We start from the raw sequence: 15,969 nt of genomic DNA, 5'->3' as shown, positions 1-15,969 counted from the left end.
ACATAGGTATTGCTATGAGGTTTTAACATAAGTGGATTTGAGCATAACGGACTGCAGGATTATAATTTATAACAATTTTTTGATAAGTCTCAAGTTATCAATTTTTAATTTCTAATAATTTATGGATCTGCCCGTCTAGCTCAGTTGGTAGAGCGCAAGGCTCTTAACCTTGTGGTCGTGGGTTCGAGCCCCACGGTGGGCGAATTTTTATTCATTCATTGTTTTTTATTTGACCAGGCCAAATTTTGACATGGTGGCATTAGACTGTCACTTTATTCTTTGACCAGGTCAAAGTTTGACAGGCTGTCATTGCGTAAATTAGAAGCGGAAGTTCCCTATTTAACTAACACTCCTCACCGAGTGTTCTTGCCAAATTCTGTCTCTGTTTCGAGCTTTATTTTTATGTTCGTTTAATCCTCCGAAATCGTCTCTCCATCTCATCATCTTCTTCCTAGACATCGCTGTCGCAGTCGCAGTCTGAGCGTGCTCCTTTGTTATCAGACGCCATGGCCCTTCATTACTTTTACAATACTGCTGTTTGGCAACTGGCTGCAATGAGGAACTGAAAGCAGAAGGGTAGAGGCCAAGATAATTTTAAATGGGAGTGTTCGGTCTTCGGGAGTTATTGGCCCCCGTCGGTCGCCGTGTCTCCGTCGAAACCCTAGTCGGCTTGCCATCGGTATATATCTCTTTTTATTTTCAAACCACAACTCTATTCATAGCTCTGCAATTCTTATTTCACGTGAATTGAGTTTTATGTTCTCCTTTGTAGATGCGAGCCTTTGGATTATCGCGATGAACAAAGAGAAATGGCCATTCACTTGTTTCTTTTGCCGACTCGGTAAATTTTTATCTTTAGGACTGAGCCTCTCGTATGGTTATTAACGAACCCGCAACTTAACTTATTGTGTCTTGTTGCGAGTGACTTGGCCGAGCTTTCTTCGTAGGTTAAACAACGGAGTAATGTGTCAAGTCTTGCACTGTAACTGCATATGGTCGCCATGATCAGGATCCTGTTATTGAGGTCCATACTTATTTTTTTCCATCTATTTGTAATAGAAAGTTACTTCCATTTGCCCTGTCAATACTCTCCCTCCCTTTGTTTTCATACTTAAATACACTTCAAATTTATCTGTTTGTTTTTTAGTTGAACTTGTGGGGTGGTGTGTAACTTTTGGTTAATGTTAACTTTTGGCCGGTTGGTTGTAAATTTATCATATGTGGGAACTCTTATAAGATATGGAAATGATGAACAAAATTCTTTAGAAGGCTTATTCATTCATATGTTCTCTTTGAGCCGGACATCTTAGGAGGTCTGCTTAAAAGGGAATTGATGTACTTGGATTCTACTGTTGCAACCGTTTTAATAGAGGTAAGCAACAAATATTCGTGATTATAATATATTTGCTACATATTGGTTATTTAAGTTGATGAGTTTCTTATGTCTAAAGATTCAGTTGTTACTTGTGAGATATCTTATTTAGGCCGATGTATCTTCTACCAACACTGGGCGATCTTTTGCAATAACTTGTAAATTGTTGTTGTTAATATTGACGTGCTTGTTTGCATGTGCTTTAGATGATTTTCCAAAACAACCATGAACCAAACTTGGTTATAGGACTCAAAACTATGTTTTGCTAAATTCTTAACAAATGAAATTTGAACGCTTTCCAAATGTATTACAAAATAACTTATGTATTATTTTCTTAGAACATGATTATCCTTGTTTCACAAAGTGCTGTTGTCTTATCTTTTTTCCCATACATCTTGTCACCAAATTCTCTACCTTTTCTCATGGTTTCTCTCTTTCCCTTGCTGACGATTTGAAATCACTTCCACAAGTTATCTTCTTCCTACCAATAGTTGAAAATCGCCCCGAAGGTGATCAACTTCCCATAAATCTTGTCACCTATTTTAACTTGTTATTCTTTGCTATTAATCAGTACAAAGAGAGAAAAAGGACCATTAAATACTCCTTTTTAATTTTTCCTTTTCATAAATTTGTGCTGTTGTATTTCTTTGGCTAGACTACAATAATATAAATGTGTCCCCCCAATAATCATGCGATATGTTAAGTTCATGGTCAGATGATGTGATTATAGAATTTTGGTCAGAAGGGTTATATTGTATATAAAAGTTCTTGTTCCTTCATTTTCCAAACAAAACTTTCCTGTTTAGAAAGCTTGATCAACTAAATTTAATTATCTTTATTACCATTCAGTTCTAAAGCTTTTATCCCATGTCATCTTGTAGGGATTGGATGCGTTATTATAATTGATGGTACCAAGGTAGAAGAGGGAGCGTGATCTTGGCAACAACTTCTCATGGGTATGTAATATGTTGCTTTTGCTTTTGGCAATGGCTGCCCTAATTGCCCTAATTGTCACTGCCTATGGAACCTATAAATGGTATATTGTCATGCTTTAACTAGCTCAATAAATCTGAAGGTAAATTGATCATTCATGAGTTGCCTTTTCAAAAAACAACTCTATGAACGATCAATTTGTAAACCATAAAATGAATATTCTCTCCAATTATCCAATTCACAAGTCATATATATTTGAAATTCCGGTTGTTTCTGTTGCCAATGTCATCTTCTATATCCTGTCCTTGCTGTGTTGGTAAATATTGTTATGAATTGTTTCATATACTAAGTTAGTATAAGGAGATTTTGGGAAGTTTGTTTTGCCTATAGCATAGTATTTGATAGTTTTTTGATTTTCTAGTATCCAATCCATATGTTGATGACTTTAACAAAAATCATAGGTGTCTCTGAGGTTTAAGAAAGTATAATTTATATTAGAGAACGTCCAGGGCAATTTTTAAGAAGTCAAAGAGAATTATCAACTTTTACAAAATGCAATTGCCCGTCTAGCTCACTTGGTAGAGCGCAAGGCTCTTAATATTGTATTAAATTTTTCTATTAAGCCCTTTTTTATTGGCTTTTTATAATGTAGATTGATAATAAAACCAATCCATATTATTCCAGTAGCATTTGAGTTGGAATAATCTTTCCTGTGCTGAAGCTGTCTTGTCTGGATGCCATGTTTAATTAAGTTGTAAGTTCCTTAAAAAAAATATGTATGTAATATATAAAATGTATAAATATATTACATACATATTTTTTTTAAGAGTTGCCTTTGTCTCAGTCTGAGCGTGATCTTTTCATCAGTCGCCTTTGCCCTTCGCTACTTCCATAATACTTCTGTTTGGCAGTTGGCGGCAATGAGAAATTGAAGGCAGAAGCGTCGAGGTCAAGAGAATTAAAAATGGGAGTGTTCGGTCTTCGGGAGTTATTGGCCCCCGTCGGTCACCGCGTCTCCGACGAGACCCTAGTCCGCTTGCCATCGGTATATATCTCTTTCCGCAAACCACAATTCTTCTTTTATTTTGTATGTGGATTAAGTTTTATGGATCTCCTTTGCAGAAGCGAGCATTTGGATGGTCCAATTCACAAAAGTAATGCACGATGACGGTGATGTGTCAAGCATTGCACTGTTACTGCATATGGACTGGTCATGATCGAGATGGTGTGATAGAGGTCCATACTTATTATTCCTCGTAGTCCCGTTTTTTCCATTTCCTTCCTTTTTTTCTAACAGAAAATTCATTGTTGCCTTGTCAATAATAGGGTGAACGAATTAATGTTTTCGAAATAAAAAGAAAAATCTTATTAACTATGTGGGAAAGGTCATACCTAGCGGGGGAGATCAGATGAACCACTAGCGCCTGGGCAGCTTATTAAAAGATTCAGCAATGCCCTTATTCGAAAAATTGGAATCACTCGTTGGTGGGAGGTGGTGAATTTAAAACCTATTTTTTCATAACTATGTTGCTTGCCAAATAAAAATTTCCTGGTTAGGTAACTCGCTCAACTAAATTTAATCATCTTTATTACCTTTAAGTTTTAAAAGCTTTTATCCCGTGACGTCTTGTAGGATCTGGGGTGATTGGAGCAGGCAGCCTTTGAAAAGTGACTGCCTGCCTGCTTAATTCTTATTGAATCCGTTCAATTTTGGCATATTAGGTGTCTTAGAGATCAGGAGGGTAAGAATATTTTAGGCAAAGAAGAGCAATCACGAACCTAGCTGAGCAGTAAATGACATCTATTCCCATTGAATTTGAAGGTTTGAAGGTTTGAATTCTCATATTCCATATTTGCCGTGCTACAAAAAATATTTTAGGCAAAAGAAATAAAGTTTTAAGGGCAATAGATTTGTGGAAAACTCTTATGGAAACTATGGCATAAGGTGTTCTAGGGTTTTAAGATTTATGGGTTTAGGATTTAGTATTGCTGTAGTTTAGGAAGCCTTAGCTGTAAGGACAAAGTGGTTGAGTAGTACGTTTATAGAAATGATCAACATTGGTATAAGTTCGTACATGGTATTCCTGGTATGACACAGAGCAAATTGAAGAGGACGTAAAGAAAAGTTATTAAAAGCATTAATCAATGAAGCTGAGATAGGCGCCAATAAAACACTCTTAATTGGAAGGTGGTGTCATTGGCCATTGAAAATGGGTGTTTGGGTGGTTGTAACTTAAGGTAAGGCAAAGAGAGTAGGATTTAGTGGCAAGTGTTGAGAAAATAACTCTTATAGAATTCGATGACATTTGGTATAAATACAAAGAGGAAGCCTGAAGAAAGGCAGAAACTCTCAAACCGGTGAAAGAAAAGAAAAATCATTGAAAGCATCAGGCTGTGAAGTTTAAAAGAGGAGCCAAGAAAACACTCTTAATTGGGATATGTGGTTTCACTAATTTATCTATTTGAAATTGCCAGTATGAGTTTAACTTAATGGTTATAATATGAGGCTAGTAAGGAAAAATAAAAATTAGTTTTGTTGAATCAGGATTTTTGAGAATTTGCACTAGGTAAAACTTCATACTTTTTGCTGATGGTTATTGTTTATCTCACATGCTTTATCATTTCTTTAGTATTTGGTGGACGGTAGATGACTGAGTTTAGTCATTTTGCCTTTATTTCACATACGACTTTATCTCCAACACTTTTCATAATTATGTCTGGACTGCAGCTATTATAATTTTCACGTATACTGAATCACTGATCATACTGCTTCTAGGGTAGTGTAGTTTTTGATGGTCTATTTTTTTTGTATCCAAATCCACGTTATAAAATTTATGTTAATCAAGTTGATTTGAGCGTAACATATTTCAGAGTTGATGATTATAATTTTGTTAGAGAACTTTTGGGAGCAATTAACGAGAAGTCTTCGACCAAACAGGTCGGATTCTCATTATTGCACTAAAATAAAGGATGATGGTTGTAGTTAATTAGATTAGCTGAATTGTTTAGCACATGTGCCCGTCTAGCTCAGTTGGTAGAGCGTAAGGCTCTTAACCTTGTGGTCGTGGGTTCGAGCCCCATGGTGGGCGATTTATATATTTTTTCTATTCATTGTTTTCCTGATTTCGTTTAACTATCTTTCTTGTGCTGGAGCGTGTTATCATCTTCTTCCCACCGGTCACAGTCTCACTCTGAGATCAGTCGCTTCCGCTACTTCCACAATACTCTGCAATGGGAAACTGAAAGCCGAATCGTCAATTGGAGTGCTCGGTCTTTGGGAGTTATTGGCCTCCGTCGGTCGCCGTGACTCTAACGAAACCCTAGCCGGCTAGCCGGCTTGTTATCGGTATATCTTATCCATATGACTAACTAGTTTTCATAGTTTACTTTTATAAAGTGCAGCTGTCTTTCTAGGTAACTTCAAGTCATTTTATGATTTACAAAAATTTTAAAAAATGAAAATGAATTCGATTCTTTGTAACTTCAAGTCATTCCCTAAGAATGTGAATTTTTCTTATCTTACAAATTGCAACTATCTTTTCCCCCCATAAATAGTGTCACCATATTCCTACCTTTTCTCATGGTTTCTCTCTGTCCCTTGTTGAAAATTGGAAATCTCTTCTTCTTTATAACAAGTTGAAATTTCCCCTGAATAGAAACATCAATGACTGGATCTTCTCTTTTGATTAAATCCCTAGCGCTTTAAGCCATAATGTAAACTGAAAGACGTGTATTTTACATAAATAGATATTTTAAAATAAACAATTTTATTTATTTTATCTACTTATTATTTTTTACAATTTGTTAGTACAAAGATAGAAAAGGACCATTACATGATCATGTTTAATTTTTCCTTGTCATAAATTTTGCTTGGTTTTATTTCTTTCTTGGCCTACACTACAAAATATTTCCTGATAATCATGCAATATGTTGGTCTTACAATGGTGCAGCGTTGTTAATGTTAACCTCCCTTTCATTTTAAAGAAAAAGATACATATTGCCTATATGGTAAGATAGGATAGGCAATGCCCTTGTGTGTAAAATTAGATTCACTTGGTGGGAGATGGTGAATTAAGTACCAATAATTCACAGATAACAGGTCCCAAAATATAAAGGGTTATATTGTATTTCACGGTGTGTTGCCTGTCAAACTTGTTCTTTGGAGAAATGGTAGCACCTAGCATTTATTCCTTGTTTTTCTGAACAAAATTTTACCGTTTAGAAATCTTGATCATAGATGTATCATCTCTATTACCTTTAAGTTCTAGAAGTTTTTTTATCTTGTGATATTGAAGTATCTAGCTTCAACGAGGTAGCAGCCCTTGAAGAGGTAGTACATGTCAACTTTAACTGTGTGCGTTTAGAGGTTCTGAGACATTGAAAAATCAAGTTCTTTAAGGGATCAAAGCATCACTGTAATTGACGGTGCCAAGTTAAAATAGGGCGACCTTAGAAGGTTATGTAATAAGTTGCTAAGAGGGCGACCTTTGAAGGTATGTATTAAGTTGCTTTTTATTTTGGCAATGGATACCCTATTTGTCATTGCATATGGACCTATAAATACAATATATCGTCATACTTTAATTATCTCGATAAATCTGAACACTTCCAATTAGTACTTGTGAGTTGCTTTTTATTTTTATTTCCTGTCCTTACTGCATTGGTATATTACTATGGTTGTTTCATATTCCTTTTCGATTTTGTAATGCAGAAAATATTCAGAATGCTAATATTCGCCAAAGGTAGGGTTTGAGTGGTTTTATATTCGTGATATATTATTAGAGGTTATATAATGGCAGTGTGCATGGCAAATCTTTCTTCATTAGTTTAGTAAGAGAGCTGAAGGGTTATTTGATTTAATTAGAAGAGACGAGAAAGTCACTAGTTCTTCAAAAAAGAAGATTCAGGCAAGGGGGTCTGTGGAAACTCCCACTTTTTCTAGCAAAGGAGTCAACTCCACTCCCTACCGATGCCTTACATTTAGCAACATGGTAGACTTTACAATTTATAGTGAGAATTAGTAGAAGGGGGATAAATAGAATGTTCTACATTTGAATGACGGGAGATTTAGTGACAGAAGCTTTACTGGTTATTGAAGATGAAAAGATTAAAAAAGATGTTTTTGGTGAAGGTGAAACAAGTAAAGTTTTCTAGTTGGGCAGAGAAGCTACCGACCTTATTTGAACAGGATTTGTTCTATAGATTGTACAATTGTGTCCTTGAGTTTTAAAGTTCGAAAGGTAAAGAAAGATGGAGCTACATTTAGTATAGACAATTTTAATTACTTATCTTTGATTCTTCCATGCTCCAAGTTGTCTGTGGAGGAACTCACATTCTGTTGATAGGTTTACTGAAATGATCATAGAAAGGAAAAAATAAAATTGACTTTGTTGAATCTAGTTTTATTACTTATCTATTAACACTTTTCTTAATATTGTGTTATACTCTTTACATTCCAATTCTCACATATACTGATCGTTCTACTTCTAAACAAATGTTCGGTGATTTTGGAAATTTCATTTTGCTTATGGTATAGTGTTGAAAAGATGTAGATTCTTTTTTTTGTCCAATTCAATGTACACAATTTATGTCAATCACTTTAAATAAATGATCACACACGTCTTTGAGATTTTAAGATAAGTTGATTTGAACATAACACATCTACATTGCTAGAGTACATTATAGTTTACGTTGGAGAATATAATTTTGAAAACATGGATGTGATGTTACTTTTAATCCAAGCTAATTATCAACATGGATCTGCCCGTCTAGCTCAGTTGGTAGAGCGAAAGACTCTTAACCTTGTGGTCGTGGGTTTGAGCCCCACAGTGGGCGGTGTAAATGATTTTGTCCAATGGCTCTATTTACCAGAGTTGGTAATAAATAAACAAAATTTTAAAATTATATAAATAATCAGTTTTTAGATATTATAATTATAAAAAATAAAACAATTAAGTTATTATCAGCTTAAATATACCACTTAATTCTCAATTTGATTCTTAATTTTTGAAGACTTTTTTTTTTTTGAGTGTTCAAACATCTACTTGAGGGATCAATTAGACACTTAGCTCAAATTCTAAGAAACAAAAAATGTTCACTAAATACACACCTATCTCAAATCATGTATTTTGTCAAAAAAAAAAAAAACTAATTTGTTTATTTATTTATTATTATTATTATTTGCCATTGGACCAGGTCAAATTTTGACACGATAGCACCAGGCTGTCATTGTTTCTCTTTGACCAGGTCAAATATTGACAGGCTGGCATCGCGTAAAGTAAAAGCAGAACTTCCCTATTTAAACTACCAGTACCAGACTCCACTCCTCACGAGTATCTTTACTTGTGGCGTAAGTAATTTCTCTGTTCGTTTCGTCGGAAATTGTTTCTCCATCACATCTTCTTCCTAGCAGTCTGAGAGTGATCTTCTTCTCAGTCGCCTTCGCTACTTACTCCTGTTTCGCGGTTGGCGACGATGAGAAACTCGGCTCTCCGGCGTCGGACTTTGATTGCACGCCGTACACAGCGTGAGAACGCCCAGGCTAAAGGTTGTAACGCCGCCCAGGGATTGCTTCTCAATCATGTAAGTTCACTCGGCTTCTAACCCTAACATCATCGGAATCTAAGTTTTCAATAAAATTTTAGGGTTTTTTGTTTAGTTAAAAAAATTATTTCTGATTCCATATATTGCTGTCTAACCTACTGTTCACCCGTAGGTTGTAAAGGAAATGTAGAAACCATTCTTAACGAAAAGGCTTATTCATTCGCTAATTCTACTTGGATTTTTCTTGGTATGACCATTTTAATTGAGGTAAGCAACCAATATTTGCGAAGTTGATGAATTTCTTTATATCTAATTAATGATACAGTTGAGAGATTTTGTTATATGCCGATGTATCTCCTACTTACTCTTGCTGACATCTTGCAATAATTTTTAAAATGTTGTTTGTAATTGTCTCTTTTGATGGTTGTCTCATTGCACTTTATGGAATTAACCGGTGAAACATGGTTAATACTAAAGCTATTTTATCAATTTACATGTGGAAAAATTGACCAGGTTTGCTTAATAGTTCTAATATGAGACTAGAAAGGAGAGGAAAAAAAAAGTTAGCCTGGTTGAATGTGGATTTTTTAGCGCCTAGCAATTGTTGTTTTAATATCAGTTTGCTGTGTTTTCTTGAATTGCCCAAATGTCTCATCATTTCTCTAGAATTTTGTGGATGGTAGGTGATTGAGTTTAGTCATTTTGTATTATGTCTTATTTCTGTAATTCGTGTCATGAGACCTTTCATTTTGATATAATAAAAATATACAAATAGATGAATGTTCAAGGAAATGAGACCTTTCCATAATTCTATTTTGCATGGCATCTGTTCCAATATTCACGTGTGCTGATCATGTGCTTCTAGGCAAATGTTTGGTACAAGGGGATGAATCAAATGTTTTACATTTAATGATCAAAATCTGGGATATTTAGTAACAGAAGCTTTAGTGGTTATTGAAGATCAAAAGATCAAAAGAAGATATTTTTGGTGAATAAGATGAACAGTTTGAATGTTGAGGAAGAAGAGAGGATGAAACAAGTGAAGTTTTCTAGTTGGGTAGAGAAGCTTGTTCAAAGGAGTTCTCTGAAAGGAAACAATCACTTTAAAAGAAGTTTGCATGGATTAAGGAAAATATAAAGCTAGAAGGGGATGCTCAAGGAGTGAAGCATTGAACAAAAGAAATTTCGGAACTGAAGGCAAAGAAAGAAAGCTTCAAGGGCAAAGGGGTGGTGGAGAATTGAGACGATGAACTTTTGCACGAGGTGTTTTATAATTTATGGTTTTGGGTTTAGGCCTTTAGGCCTTTAGGGTAACGAATAATACAAGGCAAAAAAGAAAGACAGTTTTAATGGCAAAGTGGTTAAATAATACTTTATTGAAATGATGGGAAATAGTATTCCTGTTCCTGTTATGACACAGCAACTCAAAGAGGAGCGAAGACAACATTCTCAAACTTAAGCCATAGGTAATACATTTTTTTCTAGATAAGGCCTAGGTAATACTACTTTATTGATTAAGATGGAGCGACATATAGACAATTTTAATTACTTATCTTTAATTCTTCCATGCTCCATCCTGCTGCAGTTATTTTATTGAGGTATCTGTGGGGAGACATTCTGTTGATAGGTTTGCTGAAATGAGGATAGAAAGGATAGAAGAAAGTTGGCTCTGTTGAATCGGGATTTTGGAGAACTTTCAGCAGGTAAAACTTCGTACTTTTTGCTGATAAAAGGCTCTAATATTGTTGTTTTTATGCTTTTTTTTAATTTCTCTAGTATCTAGTAGAGGGGGTTAATATGATTCAGTCCTTTTGTTTTGTTTTTTAGTTGGAGGGCCAATACCAGCTCAACTCAGGTTGGCAATATGATTCAGTCATTTCACCTTGCCTTGCCTTGCCTTACCTTTCTTAATTCTGTTTCGGACCGTCCATTCCAGTTCACATATTCTGATCATTTTACTTCTGGGAAAATTTTATTATGTTATTGATAGAGGGGGTACACACTGAAATATATATATATATATTTTTTGAAGCACACTGAAACGTATTTATTTAGTAAAAATTTAATTGGTGCCTAGTATAAGTAAATCTATAAACGAATTTAAATTAATTTGTTTATTTATTTATTATTATTACTACTTGCCGTTGGACCAGGTCAAATTTTGTGACACGCTGTCATCGGGCTGTAATTTTTTTCTTTGACCAGGTCAAATGTTGACAGGCTGGCATCGCGTAAAGTAAAGGCAGAACTTCCCTATATAAACTACCAGACTCTTTATTTGGGGCGTAGTTTCTCTGTTCGTTTCGTTCGAAATTGTTTCTTCATTTCATCTTCTTCCTAGCAATCTCAATCTCAGTCTTAGTCTGAGAGTGATCTTCTTCTCAGTTCTCAGTCGCCTTCGCTTCTTCCACTGTACAGTTCTGTTTTGCGGTTGGCGACAATTAGAAACTCGGCTCTCCGGCGTTGGAATCTGATTGCACGCCGTAGACAGCGTGAGAACGCTCTTGCTAAAGTTCGTAACACCGGCCAGGAATGCTTCTCGTTCATGTAAATTCACTACGCTTCTAAACCTAACATCGTCGGAATCAAAGTTTTCAATAAAATTTTATGGTTTTTTTGTTCAAAAAAATAATTTCTGAGTCCATATATTGCTATCTAATGTACTGTTCATCAGTTGGTTGGAAATTAAGGAAATGTAGGAACTCTTTGAAGACATGGAAATGATGAACAAAGTTCTTGACGAAAAGGCTTGTTCATTCACTTACCTCCCTCTTCTTCCATCTCAAATTTCTTCTTTTCAAACCTGCCTCTTTTTGTAGTTGTTCTTAGAGGGACTACAATTATGTTGCTGTTTTGTATTTAATGGATGTACTGTGTTGATTTTCTTGACAAGGGGCAGTCATTTTTCTGGGACAGCTTGTTTCAAACCTGTTTTAAATGGTTAACTAACTTACCCTTCTTCTGAAGATTAGCCATCGCACGTTATGGAACTAGGGGGCAAAGCATGATTTTAAATTAAGAAACATGTCTTTAATGTTTATTTTCTTTAGGTGGTGGAATAAGAAGTAATTAATTCTCTCAATTTAAAAGAATTTGAAGAAATAATTTTGTAAATTGAATCATCATATGGTTTTCTTCCTCTTTAAAGTGCAAAGCAGAGCTGGATCGTCCTTGGATCCATCACATACTCCACCATTACGAAGTCGTTTGTATTAAAATCTGTTCGTGGAGATTATCTAGACGGGATTAGAGAGGAGTATCGTCCTTGGAGAAATGTCCTATATGGCGTTGGTTTGATCACACCGATATGCTTTTAGATCCTTGTGGAAAGCTAATATTTTCTTATGCTTTTATATCCTTTTTTGTAGATTAAAGGTTTCATGATGTCGTGGCAGGTGGTGAATTTGTGACATAACAAGTTAACATTTTCACGGGTGCAATTTATCTCTCCAAAATATTAGGGTTATATTCCTGCATACAAGGATGCATTGTTTATCAAACATGAGTCATGATGCAGATGTTGCTTAGGAAGGATTACGGTGTTTACGGCCGCACCAAGCTCTTCTCGTCATATTGTGGTGACATTTGGTAAATGGTGGTATCAGTTTCATCAAGCTTGTTACTTCCCTCTTACATGTTGTACTTCCTTTTACTTGAAACTTTGAACTTTAAACACGGATACAAATTCATTTTGGATTGATTGAGCATTTACTGGTAAGGAACTAGAATAAGGGAATGTAATTCTTTCTTCATAACTGCCCGTCTAGCTCAGTTGGTAGAGCGCAAGGCTCTTAACCTTGTGGTCGTGGGTTCGAACCCCACGGTGGGCGTAATATAAATATAAAGTTGAACTTTTTTTTATTACTATTATTATAAATCCACAGTATTCCAATAGCATTTAAATTTCACAATCTTTATTGTGCTGAAGCGTTCTTTTTCACCTCTTCTTCTCTAGGTAGAAAAGGCAATTGTTTTGCTCAGGTTTTTTCGTGATGGAGAAATACGGAGTTATTGTTTATGGCTGAGAAATTGGAGCCTGAGTTTATTGTTTATGGCTGAGAAATTGGAGCCTGAGTTTACAATGATCAGCCCGCGTAAATGTGAATTGGTAATCCTCTCAAAAGCTCCTTACATTTTTAATGGATGCCATGTTTAATTAGTCCATCATATTTCAACCATCACCTCGTCGAAGATGGAAGAATTATTAGACCTATTAGAGTTTTGTGCATGCAGAGAAAGAACGATGTCATTTCGAACTTGGAGCCAGAATTTGTCATAGAGTGGTACAATTGTTCATTCCAACTCTTGATCTTTCAATTACATATCTTGTAAAAAAAAATTGATTTATTATTAAATTATTATCTTATTAATATAATATTTGAACATTTATGTCACTCATGCACACGAGATTTATCTATTAACAAATCCATTTCTTTCAGGTGGCATATTTGAAAATAGCATGCACCTGCCGTGTTAATAAAATAATAATTTAATCATACAACTCTACTCTCTCTTGCTCTGCCCTCCACCAATAATTTGCAAAATGTTGTTTTGTAATTGTCAACACACTCATGTGCTTGTTTGTCCAAAATACCAAGTTTTGTTAGGATCCAAAAAGGTGTTTTTTTTTTACCCTCCAACAGATGTTGAACTTTTCCGGTCTTTTTGCTTATAATTTTTGTTTATCTCACGTCTCTAATATCTTTGTTTTAATTTCAGTTTAGTTGGATGGCTAGCCCAATGCTGTATCATTTCTGTAGTATTTGGTAACAGTAGATGCTTGAGTTTAATCATCATTTTAATTTCAGTATAGTGCACTTTATAATACATATGCTGATCACTTTAATAAAAGATCATAGGCATCAGTGAGATTTTAGGATAAGTTGATCTGAACGTACCACATTCTCGGAGTTGATAATTGTAATTTCTGTTAATAGAAAATCAGGAACAGCTTCATTTAAATTTATAGCTGAATCTGAGCAGAAACTTGCCCGTCTAGCTCAGTTGTATAGTGCAAAGCTATTAACCTCGTCGTTGTGGGTTCAAACCCACGGTAGGCATTTATTTTTTTTTACTTGATTTAAAATTAATGTTGATTTTTTCTTTTTGAGATAGTTATTTTTTACTTATTTATAATTAATGTTGTTTTAGTCACCATTTCTAGAAAAACCAAATTAAGTTGATTAAATCAAATGAAATCTATTATAGTCAAATTCAATCCAAATTCTCTCTCCACATCTAAATTCCTTCTTTTCTGTTTTTTAGTATCTCAACGTTATCTTTCCCATTTAATTGGTTCAAACTCTTCCAATTAAACTTAGAAGACTAGCGAGGACAAACGATGTTGAGCCGACCCATATCATCTACATCAGCTGATCGACCTTTCTTAAGGAAGAGCTGACCTTTGAGAGAATCTGGAAGCACTTACCTTCGACCGAATTTCAGACAACATGTTATGATTCTCGGCACTGTCCAAAAGCTGTCGTAATAGTGCTGGAGGTCCTATCGGAAGCTTACTTTTATAAATAGAGAACCCTACTTCGCTTCTCAATTATGCGAAACTATTCTCTCTCAAGCAATAGATCAGATAAGGACTAATTGAACGTCGGAATTGTTACTCTCTTTTGTAGATCCCTTTGTTCGTTAATCATTTTCGTCTGAGCTTTCCGATCAAGTTATGACTTTTTTGGTTGTTTCAGGAATAAGTTTGCATCTCGCATGGTGGCAATTTTTTTAAGTAGTATTTTAGATTTTTCATTGCAAGACTTTTTAACAATGTATGAAATTATTTCATTAATTTTTATCTATTTAATACATAAAAATATATAATTAAATCATATATTAATTTTAATGAGATGTTTTAATCTTGACTATTAATTAAATTCATTAAACTTTATTTTCTATACAGTAAATAGAACTAAAAATTTCACCTACATCACACGCGTTATGAATAGTTATATAAAATTTAACTAACAAGAAATTTCAGATTAGTCAATTGAAATTGAAGAACCACACCCTGATCCAACCACAAATCCCAAACTTTTTGGCTGCTGAGTTGTCGGGCTCGATATCACATCATGCTTCAACTCAATTATGAAAATATTCAAATCTAATCCTACATTACCAATACTAGCATAAATAATCTCGTATTCTGATGGCCAATTTCTAATTACAAATGGTCAAAAAGAGAGAGAGAAACTTAATCAACTGACTTAACAGGGGGGTAAAAATTAAACTCTTCCTATTATTTATTCAACTTAGTTGTAGTTTGATATATATATATATTTTAAAATTATGTTTATTTTTGTGCAATTTCATTAAAAAGATTTTCATCTTTTTTTAAACAGATTTGAATTTTCAGGAAAATTTCAAAAACAAAAGCAAGATTTTGAAAACTCTAGGTTCATTTGATAACATTTCGTGTTTCTTATTTATCATTTTTAAATTTATTAAAAAATTCTAAATATTTGACACCATTTATATTTGTTGTTTCTCATTTTTAGAAAACTCTGAAAATTGAATAAAAATTTTGAAAACAATCAAAATATTACCAAAAATTGACCATATTTTTCTTGGTTTCAAAATTTGGCACACGTTTTGAGAATGTTTATAAAATTATTTAACAAAACAGAGTAATGTTTCTAATAAGATCAATTTTTAAAAATAAACATAAATAGAAAACAAAAAATAAATTATCAAAATGAGATTTAAGACACTTATATTCAATCACAAGGTCGTGAGTTCAAATCTCTATCCTTAAAGTAAAATAAGTTGGGTTTAATTACTGAACAAACATTAAGAAAACAGAGGGTTTCACCCTTCTTAGATTTAAAGATTTATATTTATAAAATAAAGATTTTAAAGTCCACCTGAAAGTTGTATTTTATCTCTACCTGCAGGCTGCAATCCTAATCTCCCTCGTCATTCCTTGCGTTGGCAAATTGACATATATGTTTTTTTTTTAATCCTCCTCTTTAATGTCAACCACATTAAAAAAAAAAAAAAATTTGGTACAACACGTGAGAATATAAATTCGAACTGACGATTTTTTTATCGAAATTAGATACCTTAACTATTTAAGTTATGTTCAGGTTGGCTCCAATGACATATTTGCTTAACTC

The 15,969-nt window shown here is 34.2% G+C and overlaps 1 long non-coding RNA gene and 4 other non-coding genes across 20 annotated transcripts; all 5 read left to right on the top strand.

The window, feature by feature from the left end:
* The first annotated feature begins 129 nt into the window (after positions 1-129).
* TRNAK-CUU (transfer RNA lysine (anticodon CUU)) lies at positions 130-202 on the top strand. Its single transcript has one exon. It is a non-coding gene; the product is annotated as a tRNA-Lys (tRNA).
* Positions 203-362: 160 nt separating this feature from the next.
* LOC111014603 (uncharacterized) lies at positions 363-12,605 on the top strand. 16 transcript variants are annotated; one of them, XR_015791231.1, is made up of 11 exons: positions 363-679; positions 773-841; positions 948-1,024; positions 2,254-2,328; positions 2,993-3,059; positions 3,217-3,350; positions 3,428-8,654; positions 8,741-8,887; positions 9,021-10,314; positions 10,434-10,551; positions 11,054-12,605. It is a non-coding gene; the product is annotated as an uncharacterized LOC111014603 (long non-coding RNA). The 16 variants fall into 16 exon arrangements; XR_015791230.1 differs by having other exon boundaries at positions 2,990-3,059; XR_015791229.1 differs by having other exon boundaries at positions 2,958-3,059.
* TRNAK-CUU (transfer RNA lysine (anticodon CUU)) lies at positions 5,322-5,394 on the top strand. The gene has a single exon. It is a non-coding gene; the product is annotated as a tRNA-Lys (tRNA).
* On the top strand, positions 8,068-8,140 carry TRNAK-CUU (transfer RNA lysine (anticodon CUU)). The gene has a single exon. It is a non-coding gene; the product is annotated as a tRNA-Lys (tRNA).
* TRNAK-CUU (transfer RNA lysine (anticodon CUU)) lies at positions 12,606-12,678 on the top strand. Its single transcript has one exon. It is a non-coding gene; the product is annotated as a tRNA-Lys (tRNA).
* The last annotated feature ends 3,291 nt before the right edge of the window (positions 12,679-15,969 follow it).

The sequence above is a fragment of the Momordica charantia genome, assembly GCF_013281855.1.
Source record: "Momordica charantia cultivar OHB3-1 chromosome 6 unlocalized genomic scaffold, Mcharantia_2.0 BLBB01000006.1, whole genome shotgun sequence".
Classification (NCBI taxonomy): domain Eukaryota; kingdom Viridiplantae; phylum Streptophyta; class Magnoliopsida; order Cucurbitales; family Cucurbitaceae; genus Momordica; species Momordica charantia.
This window is presented reverse-complemented; position numbering and strand designations above follow the sequence as displayed.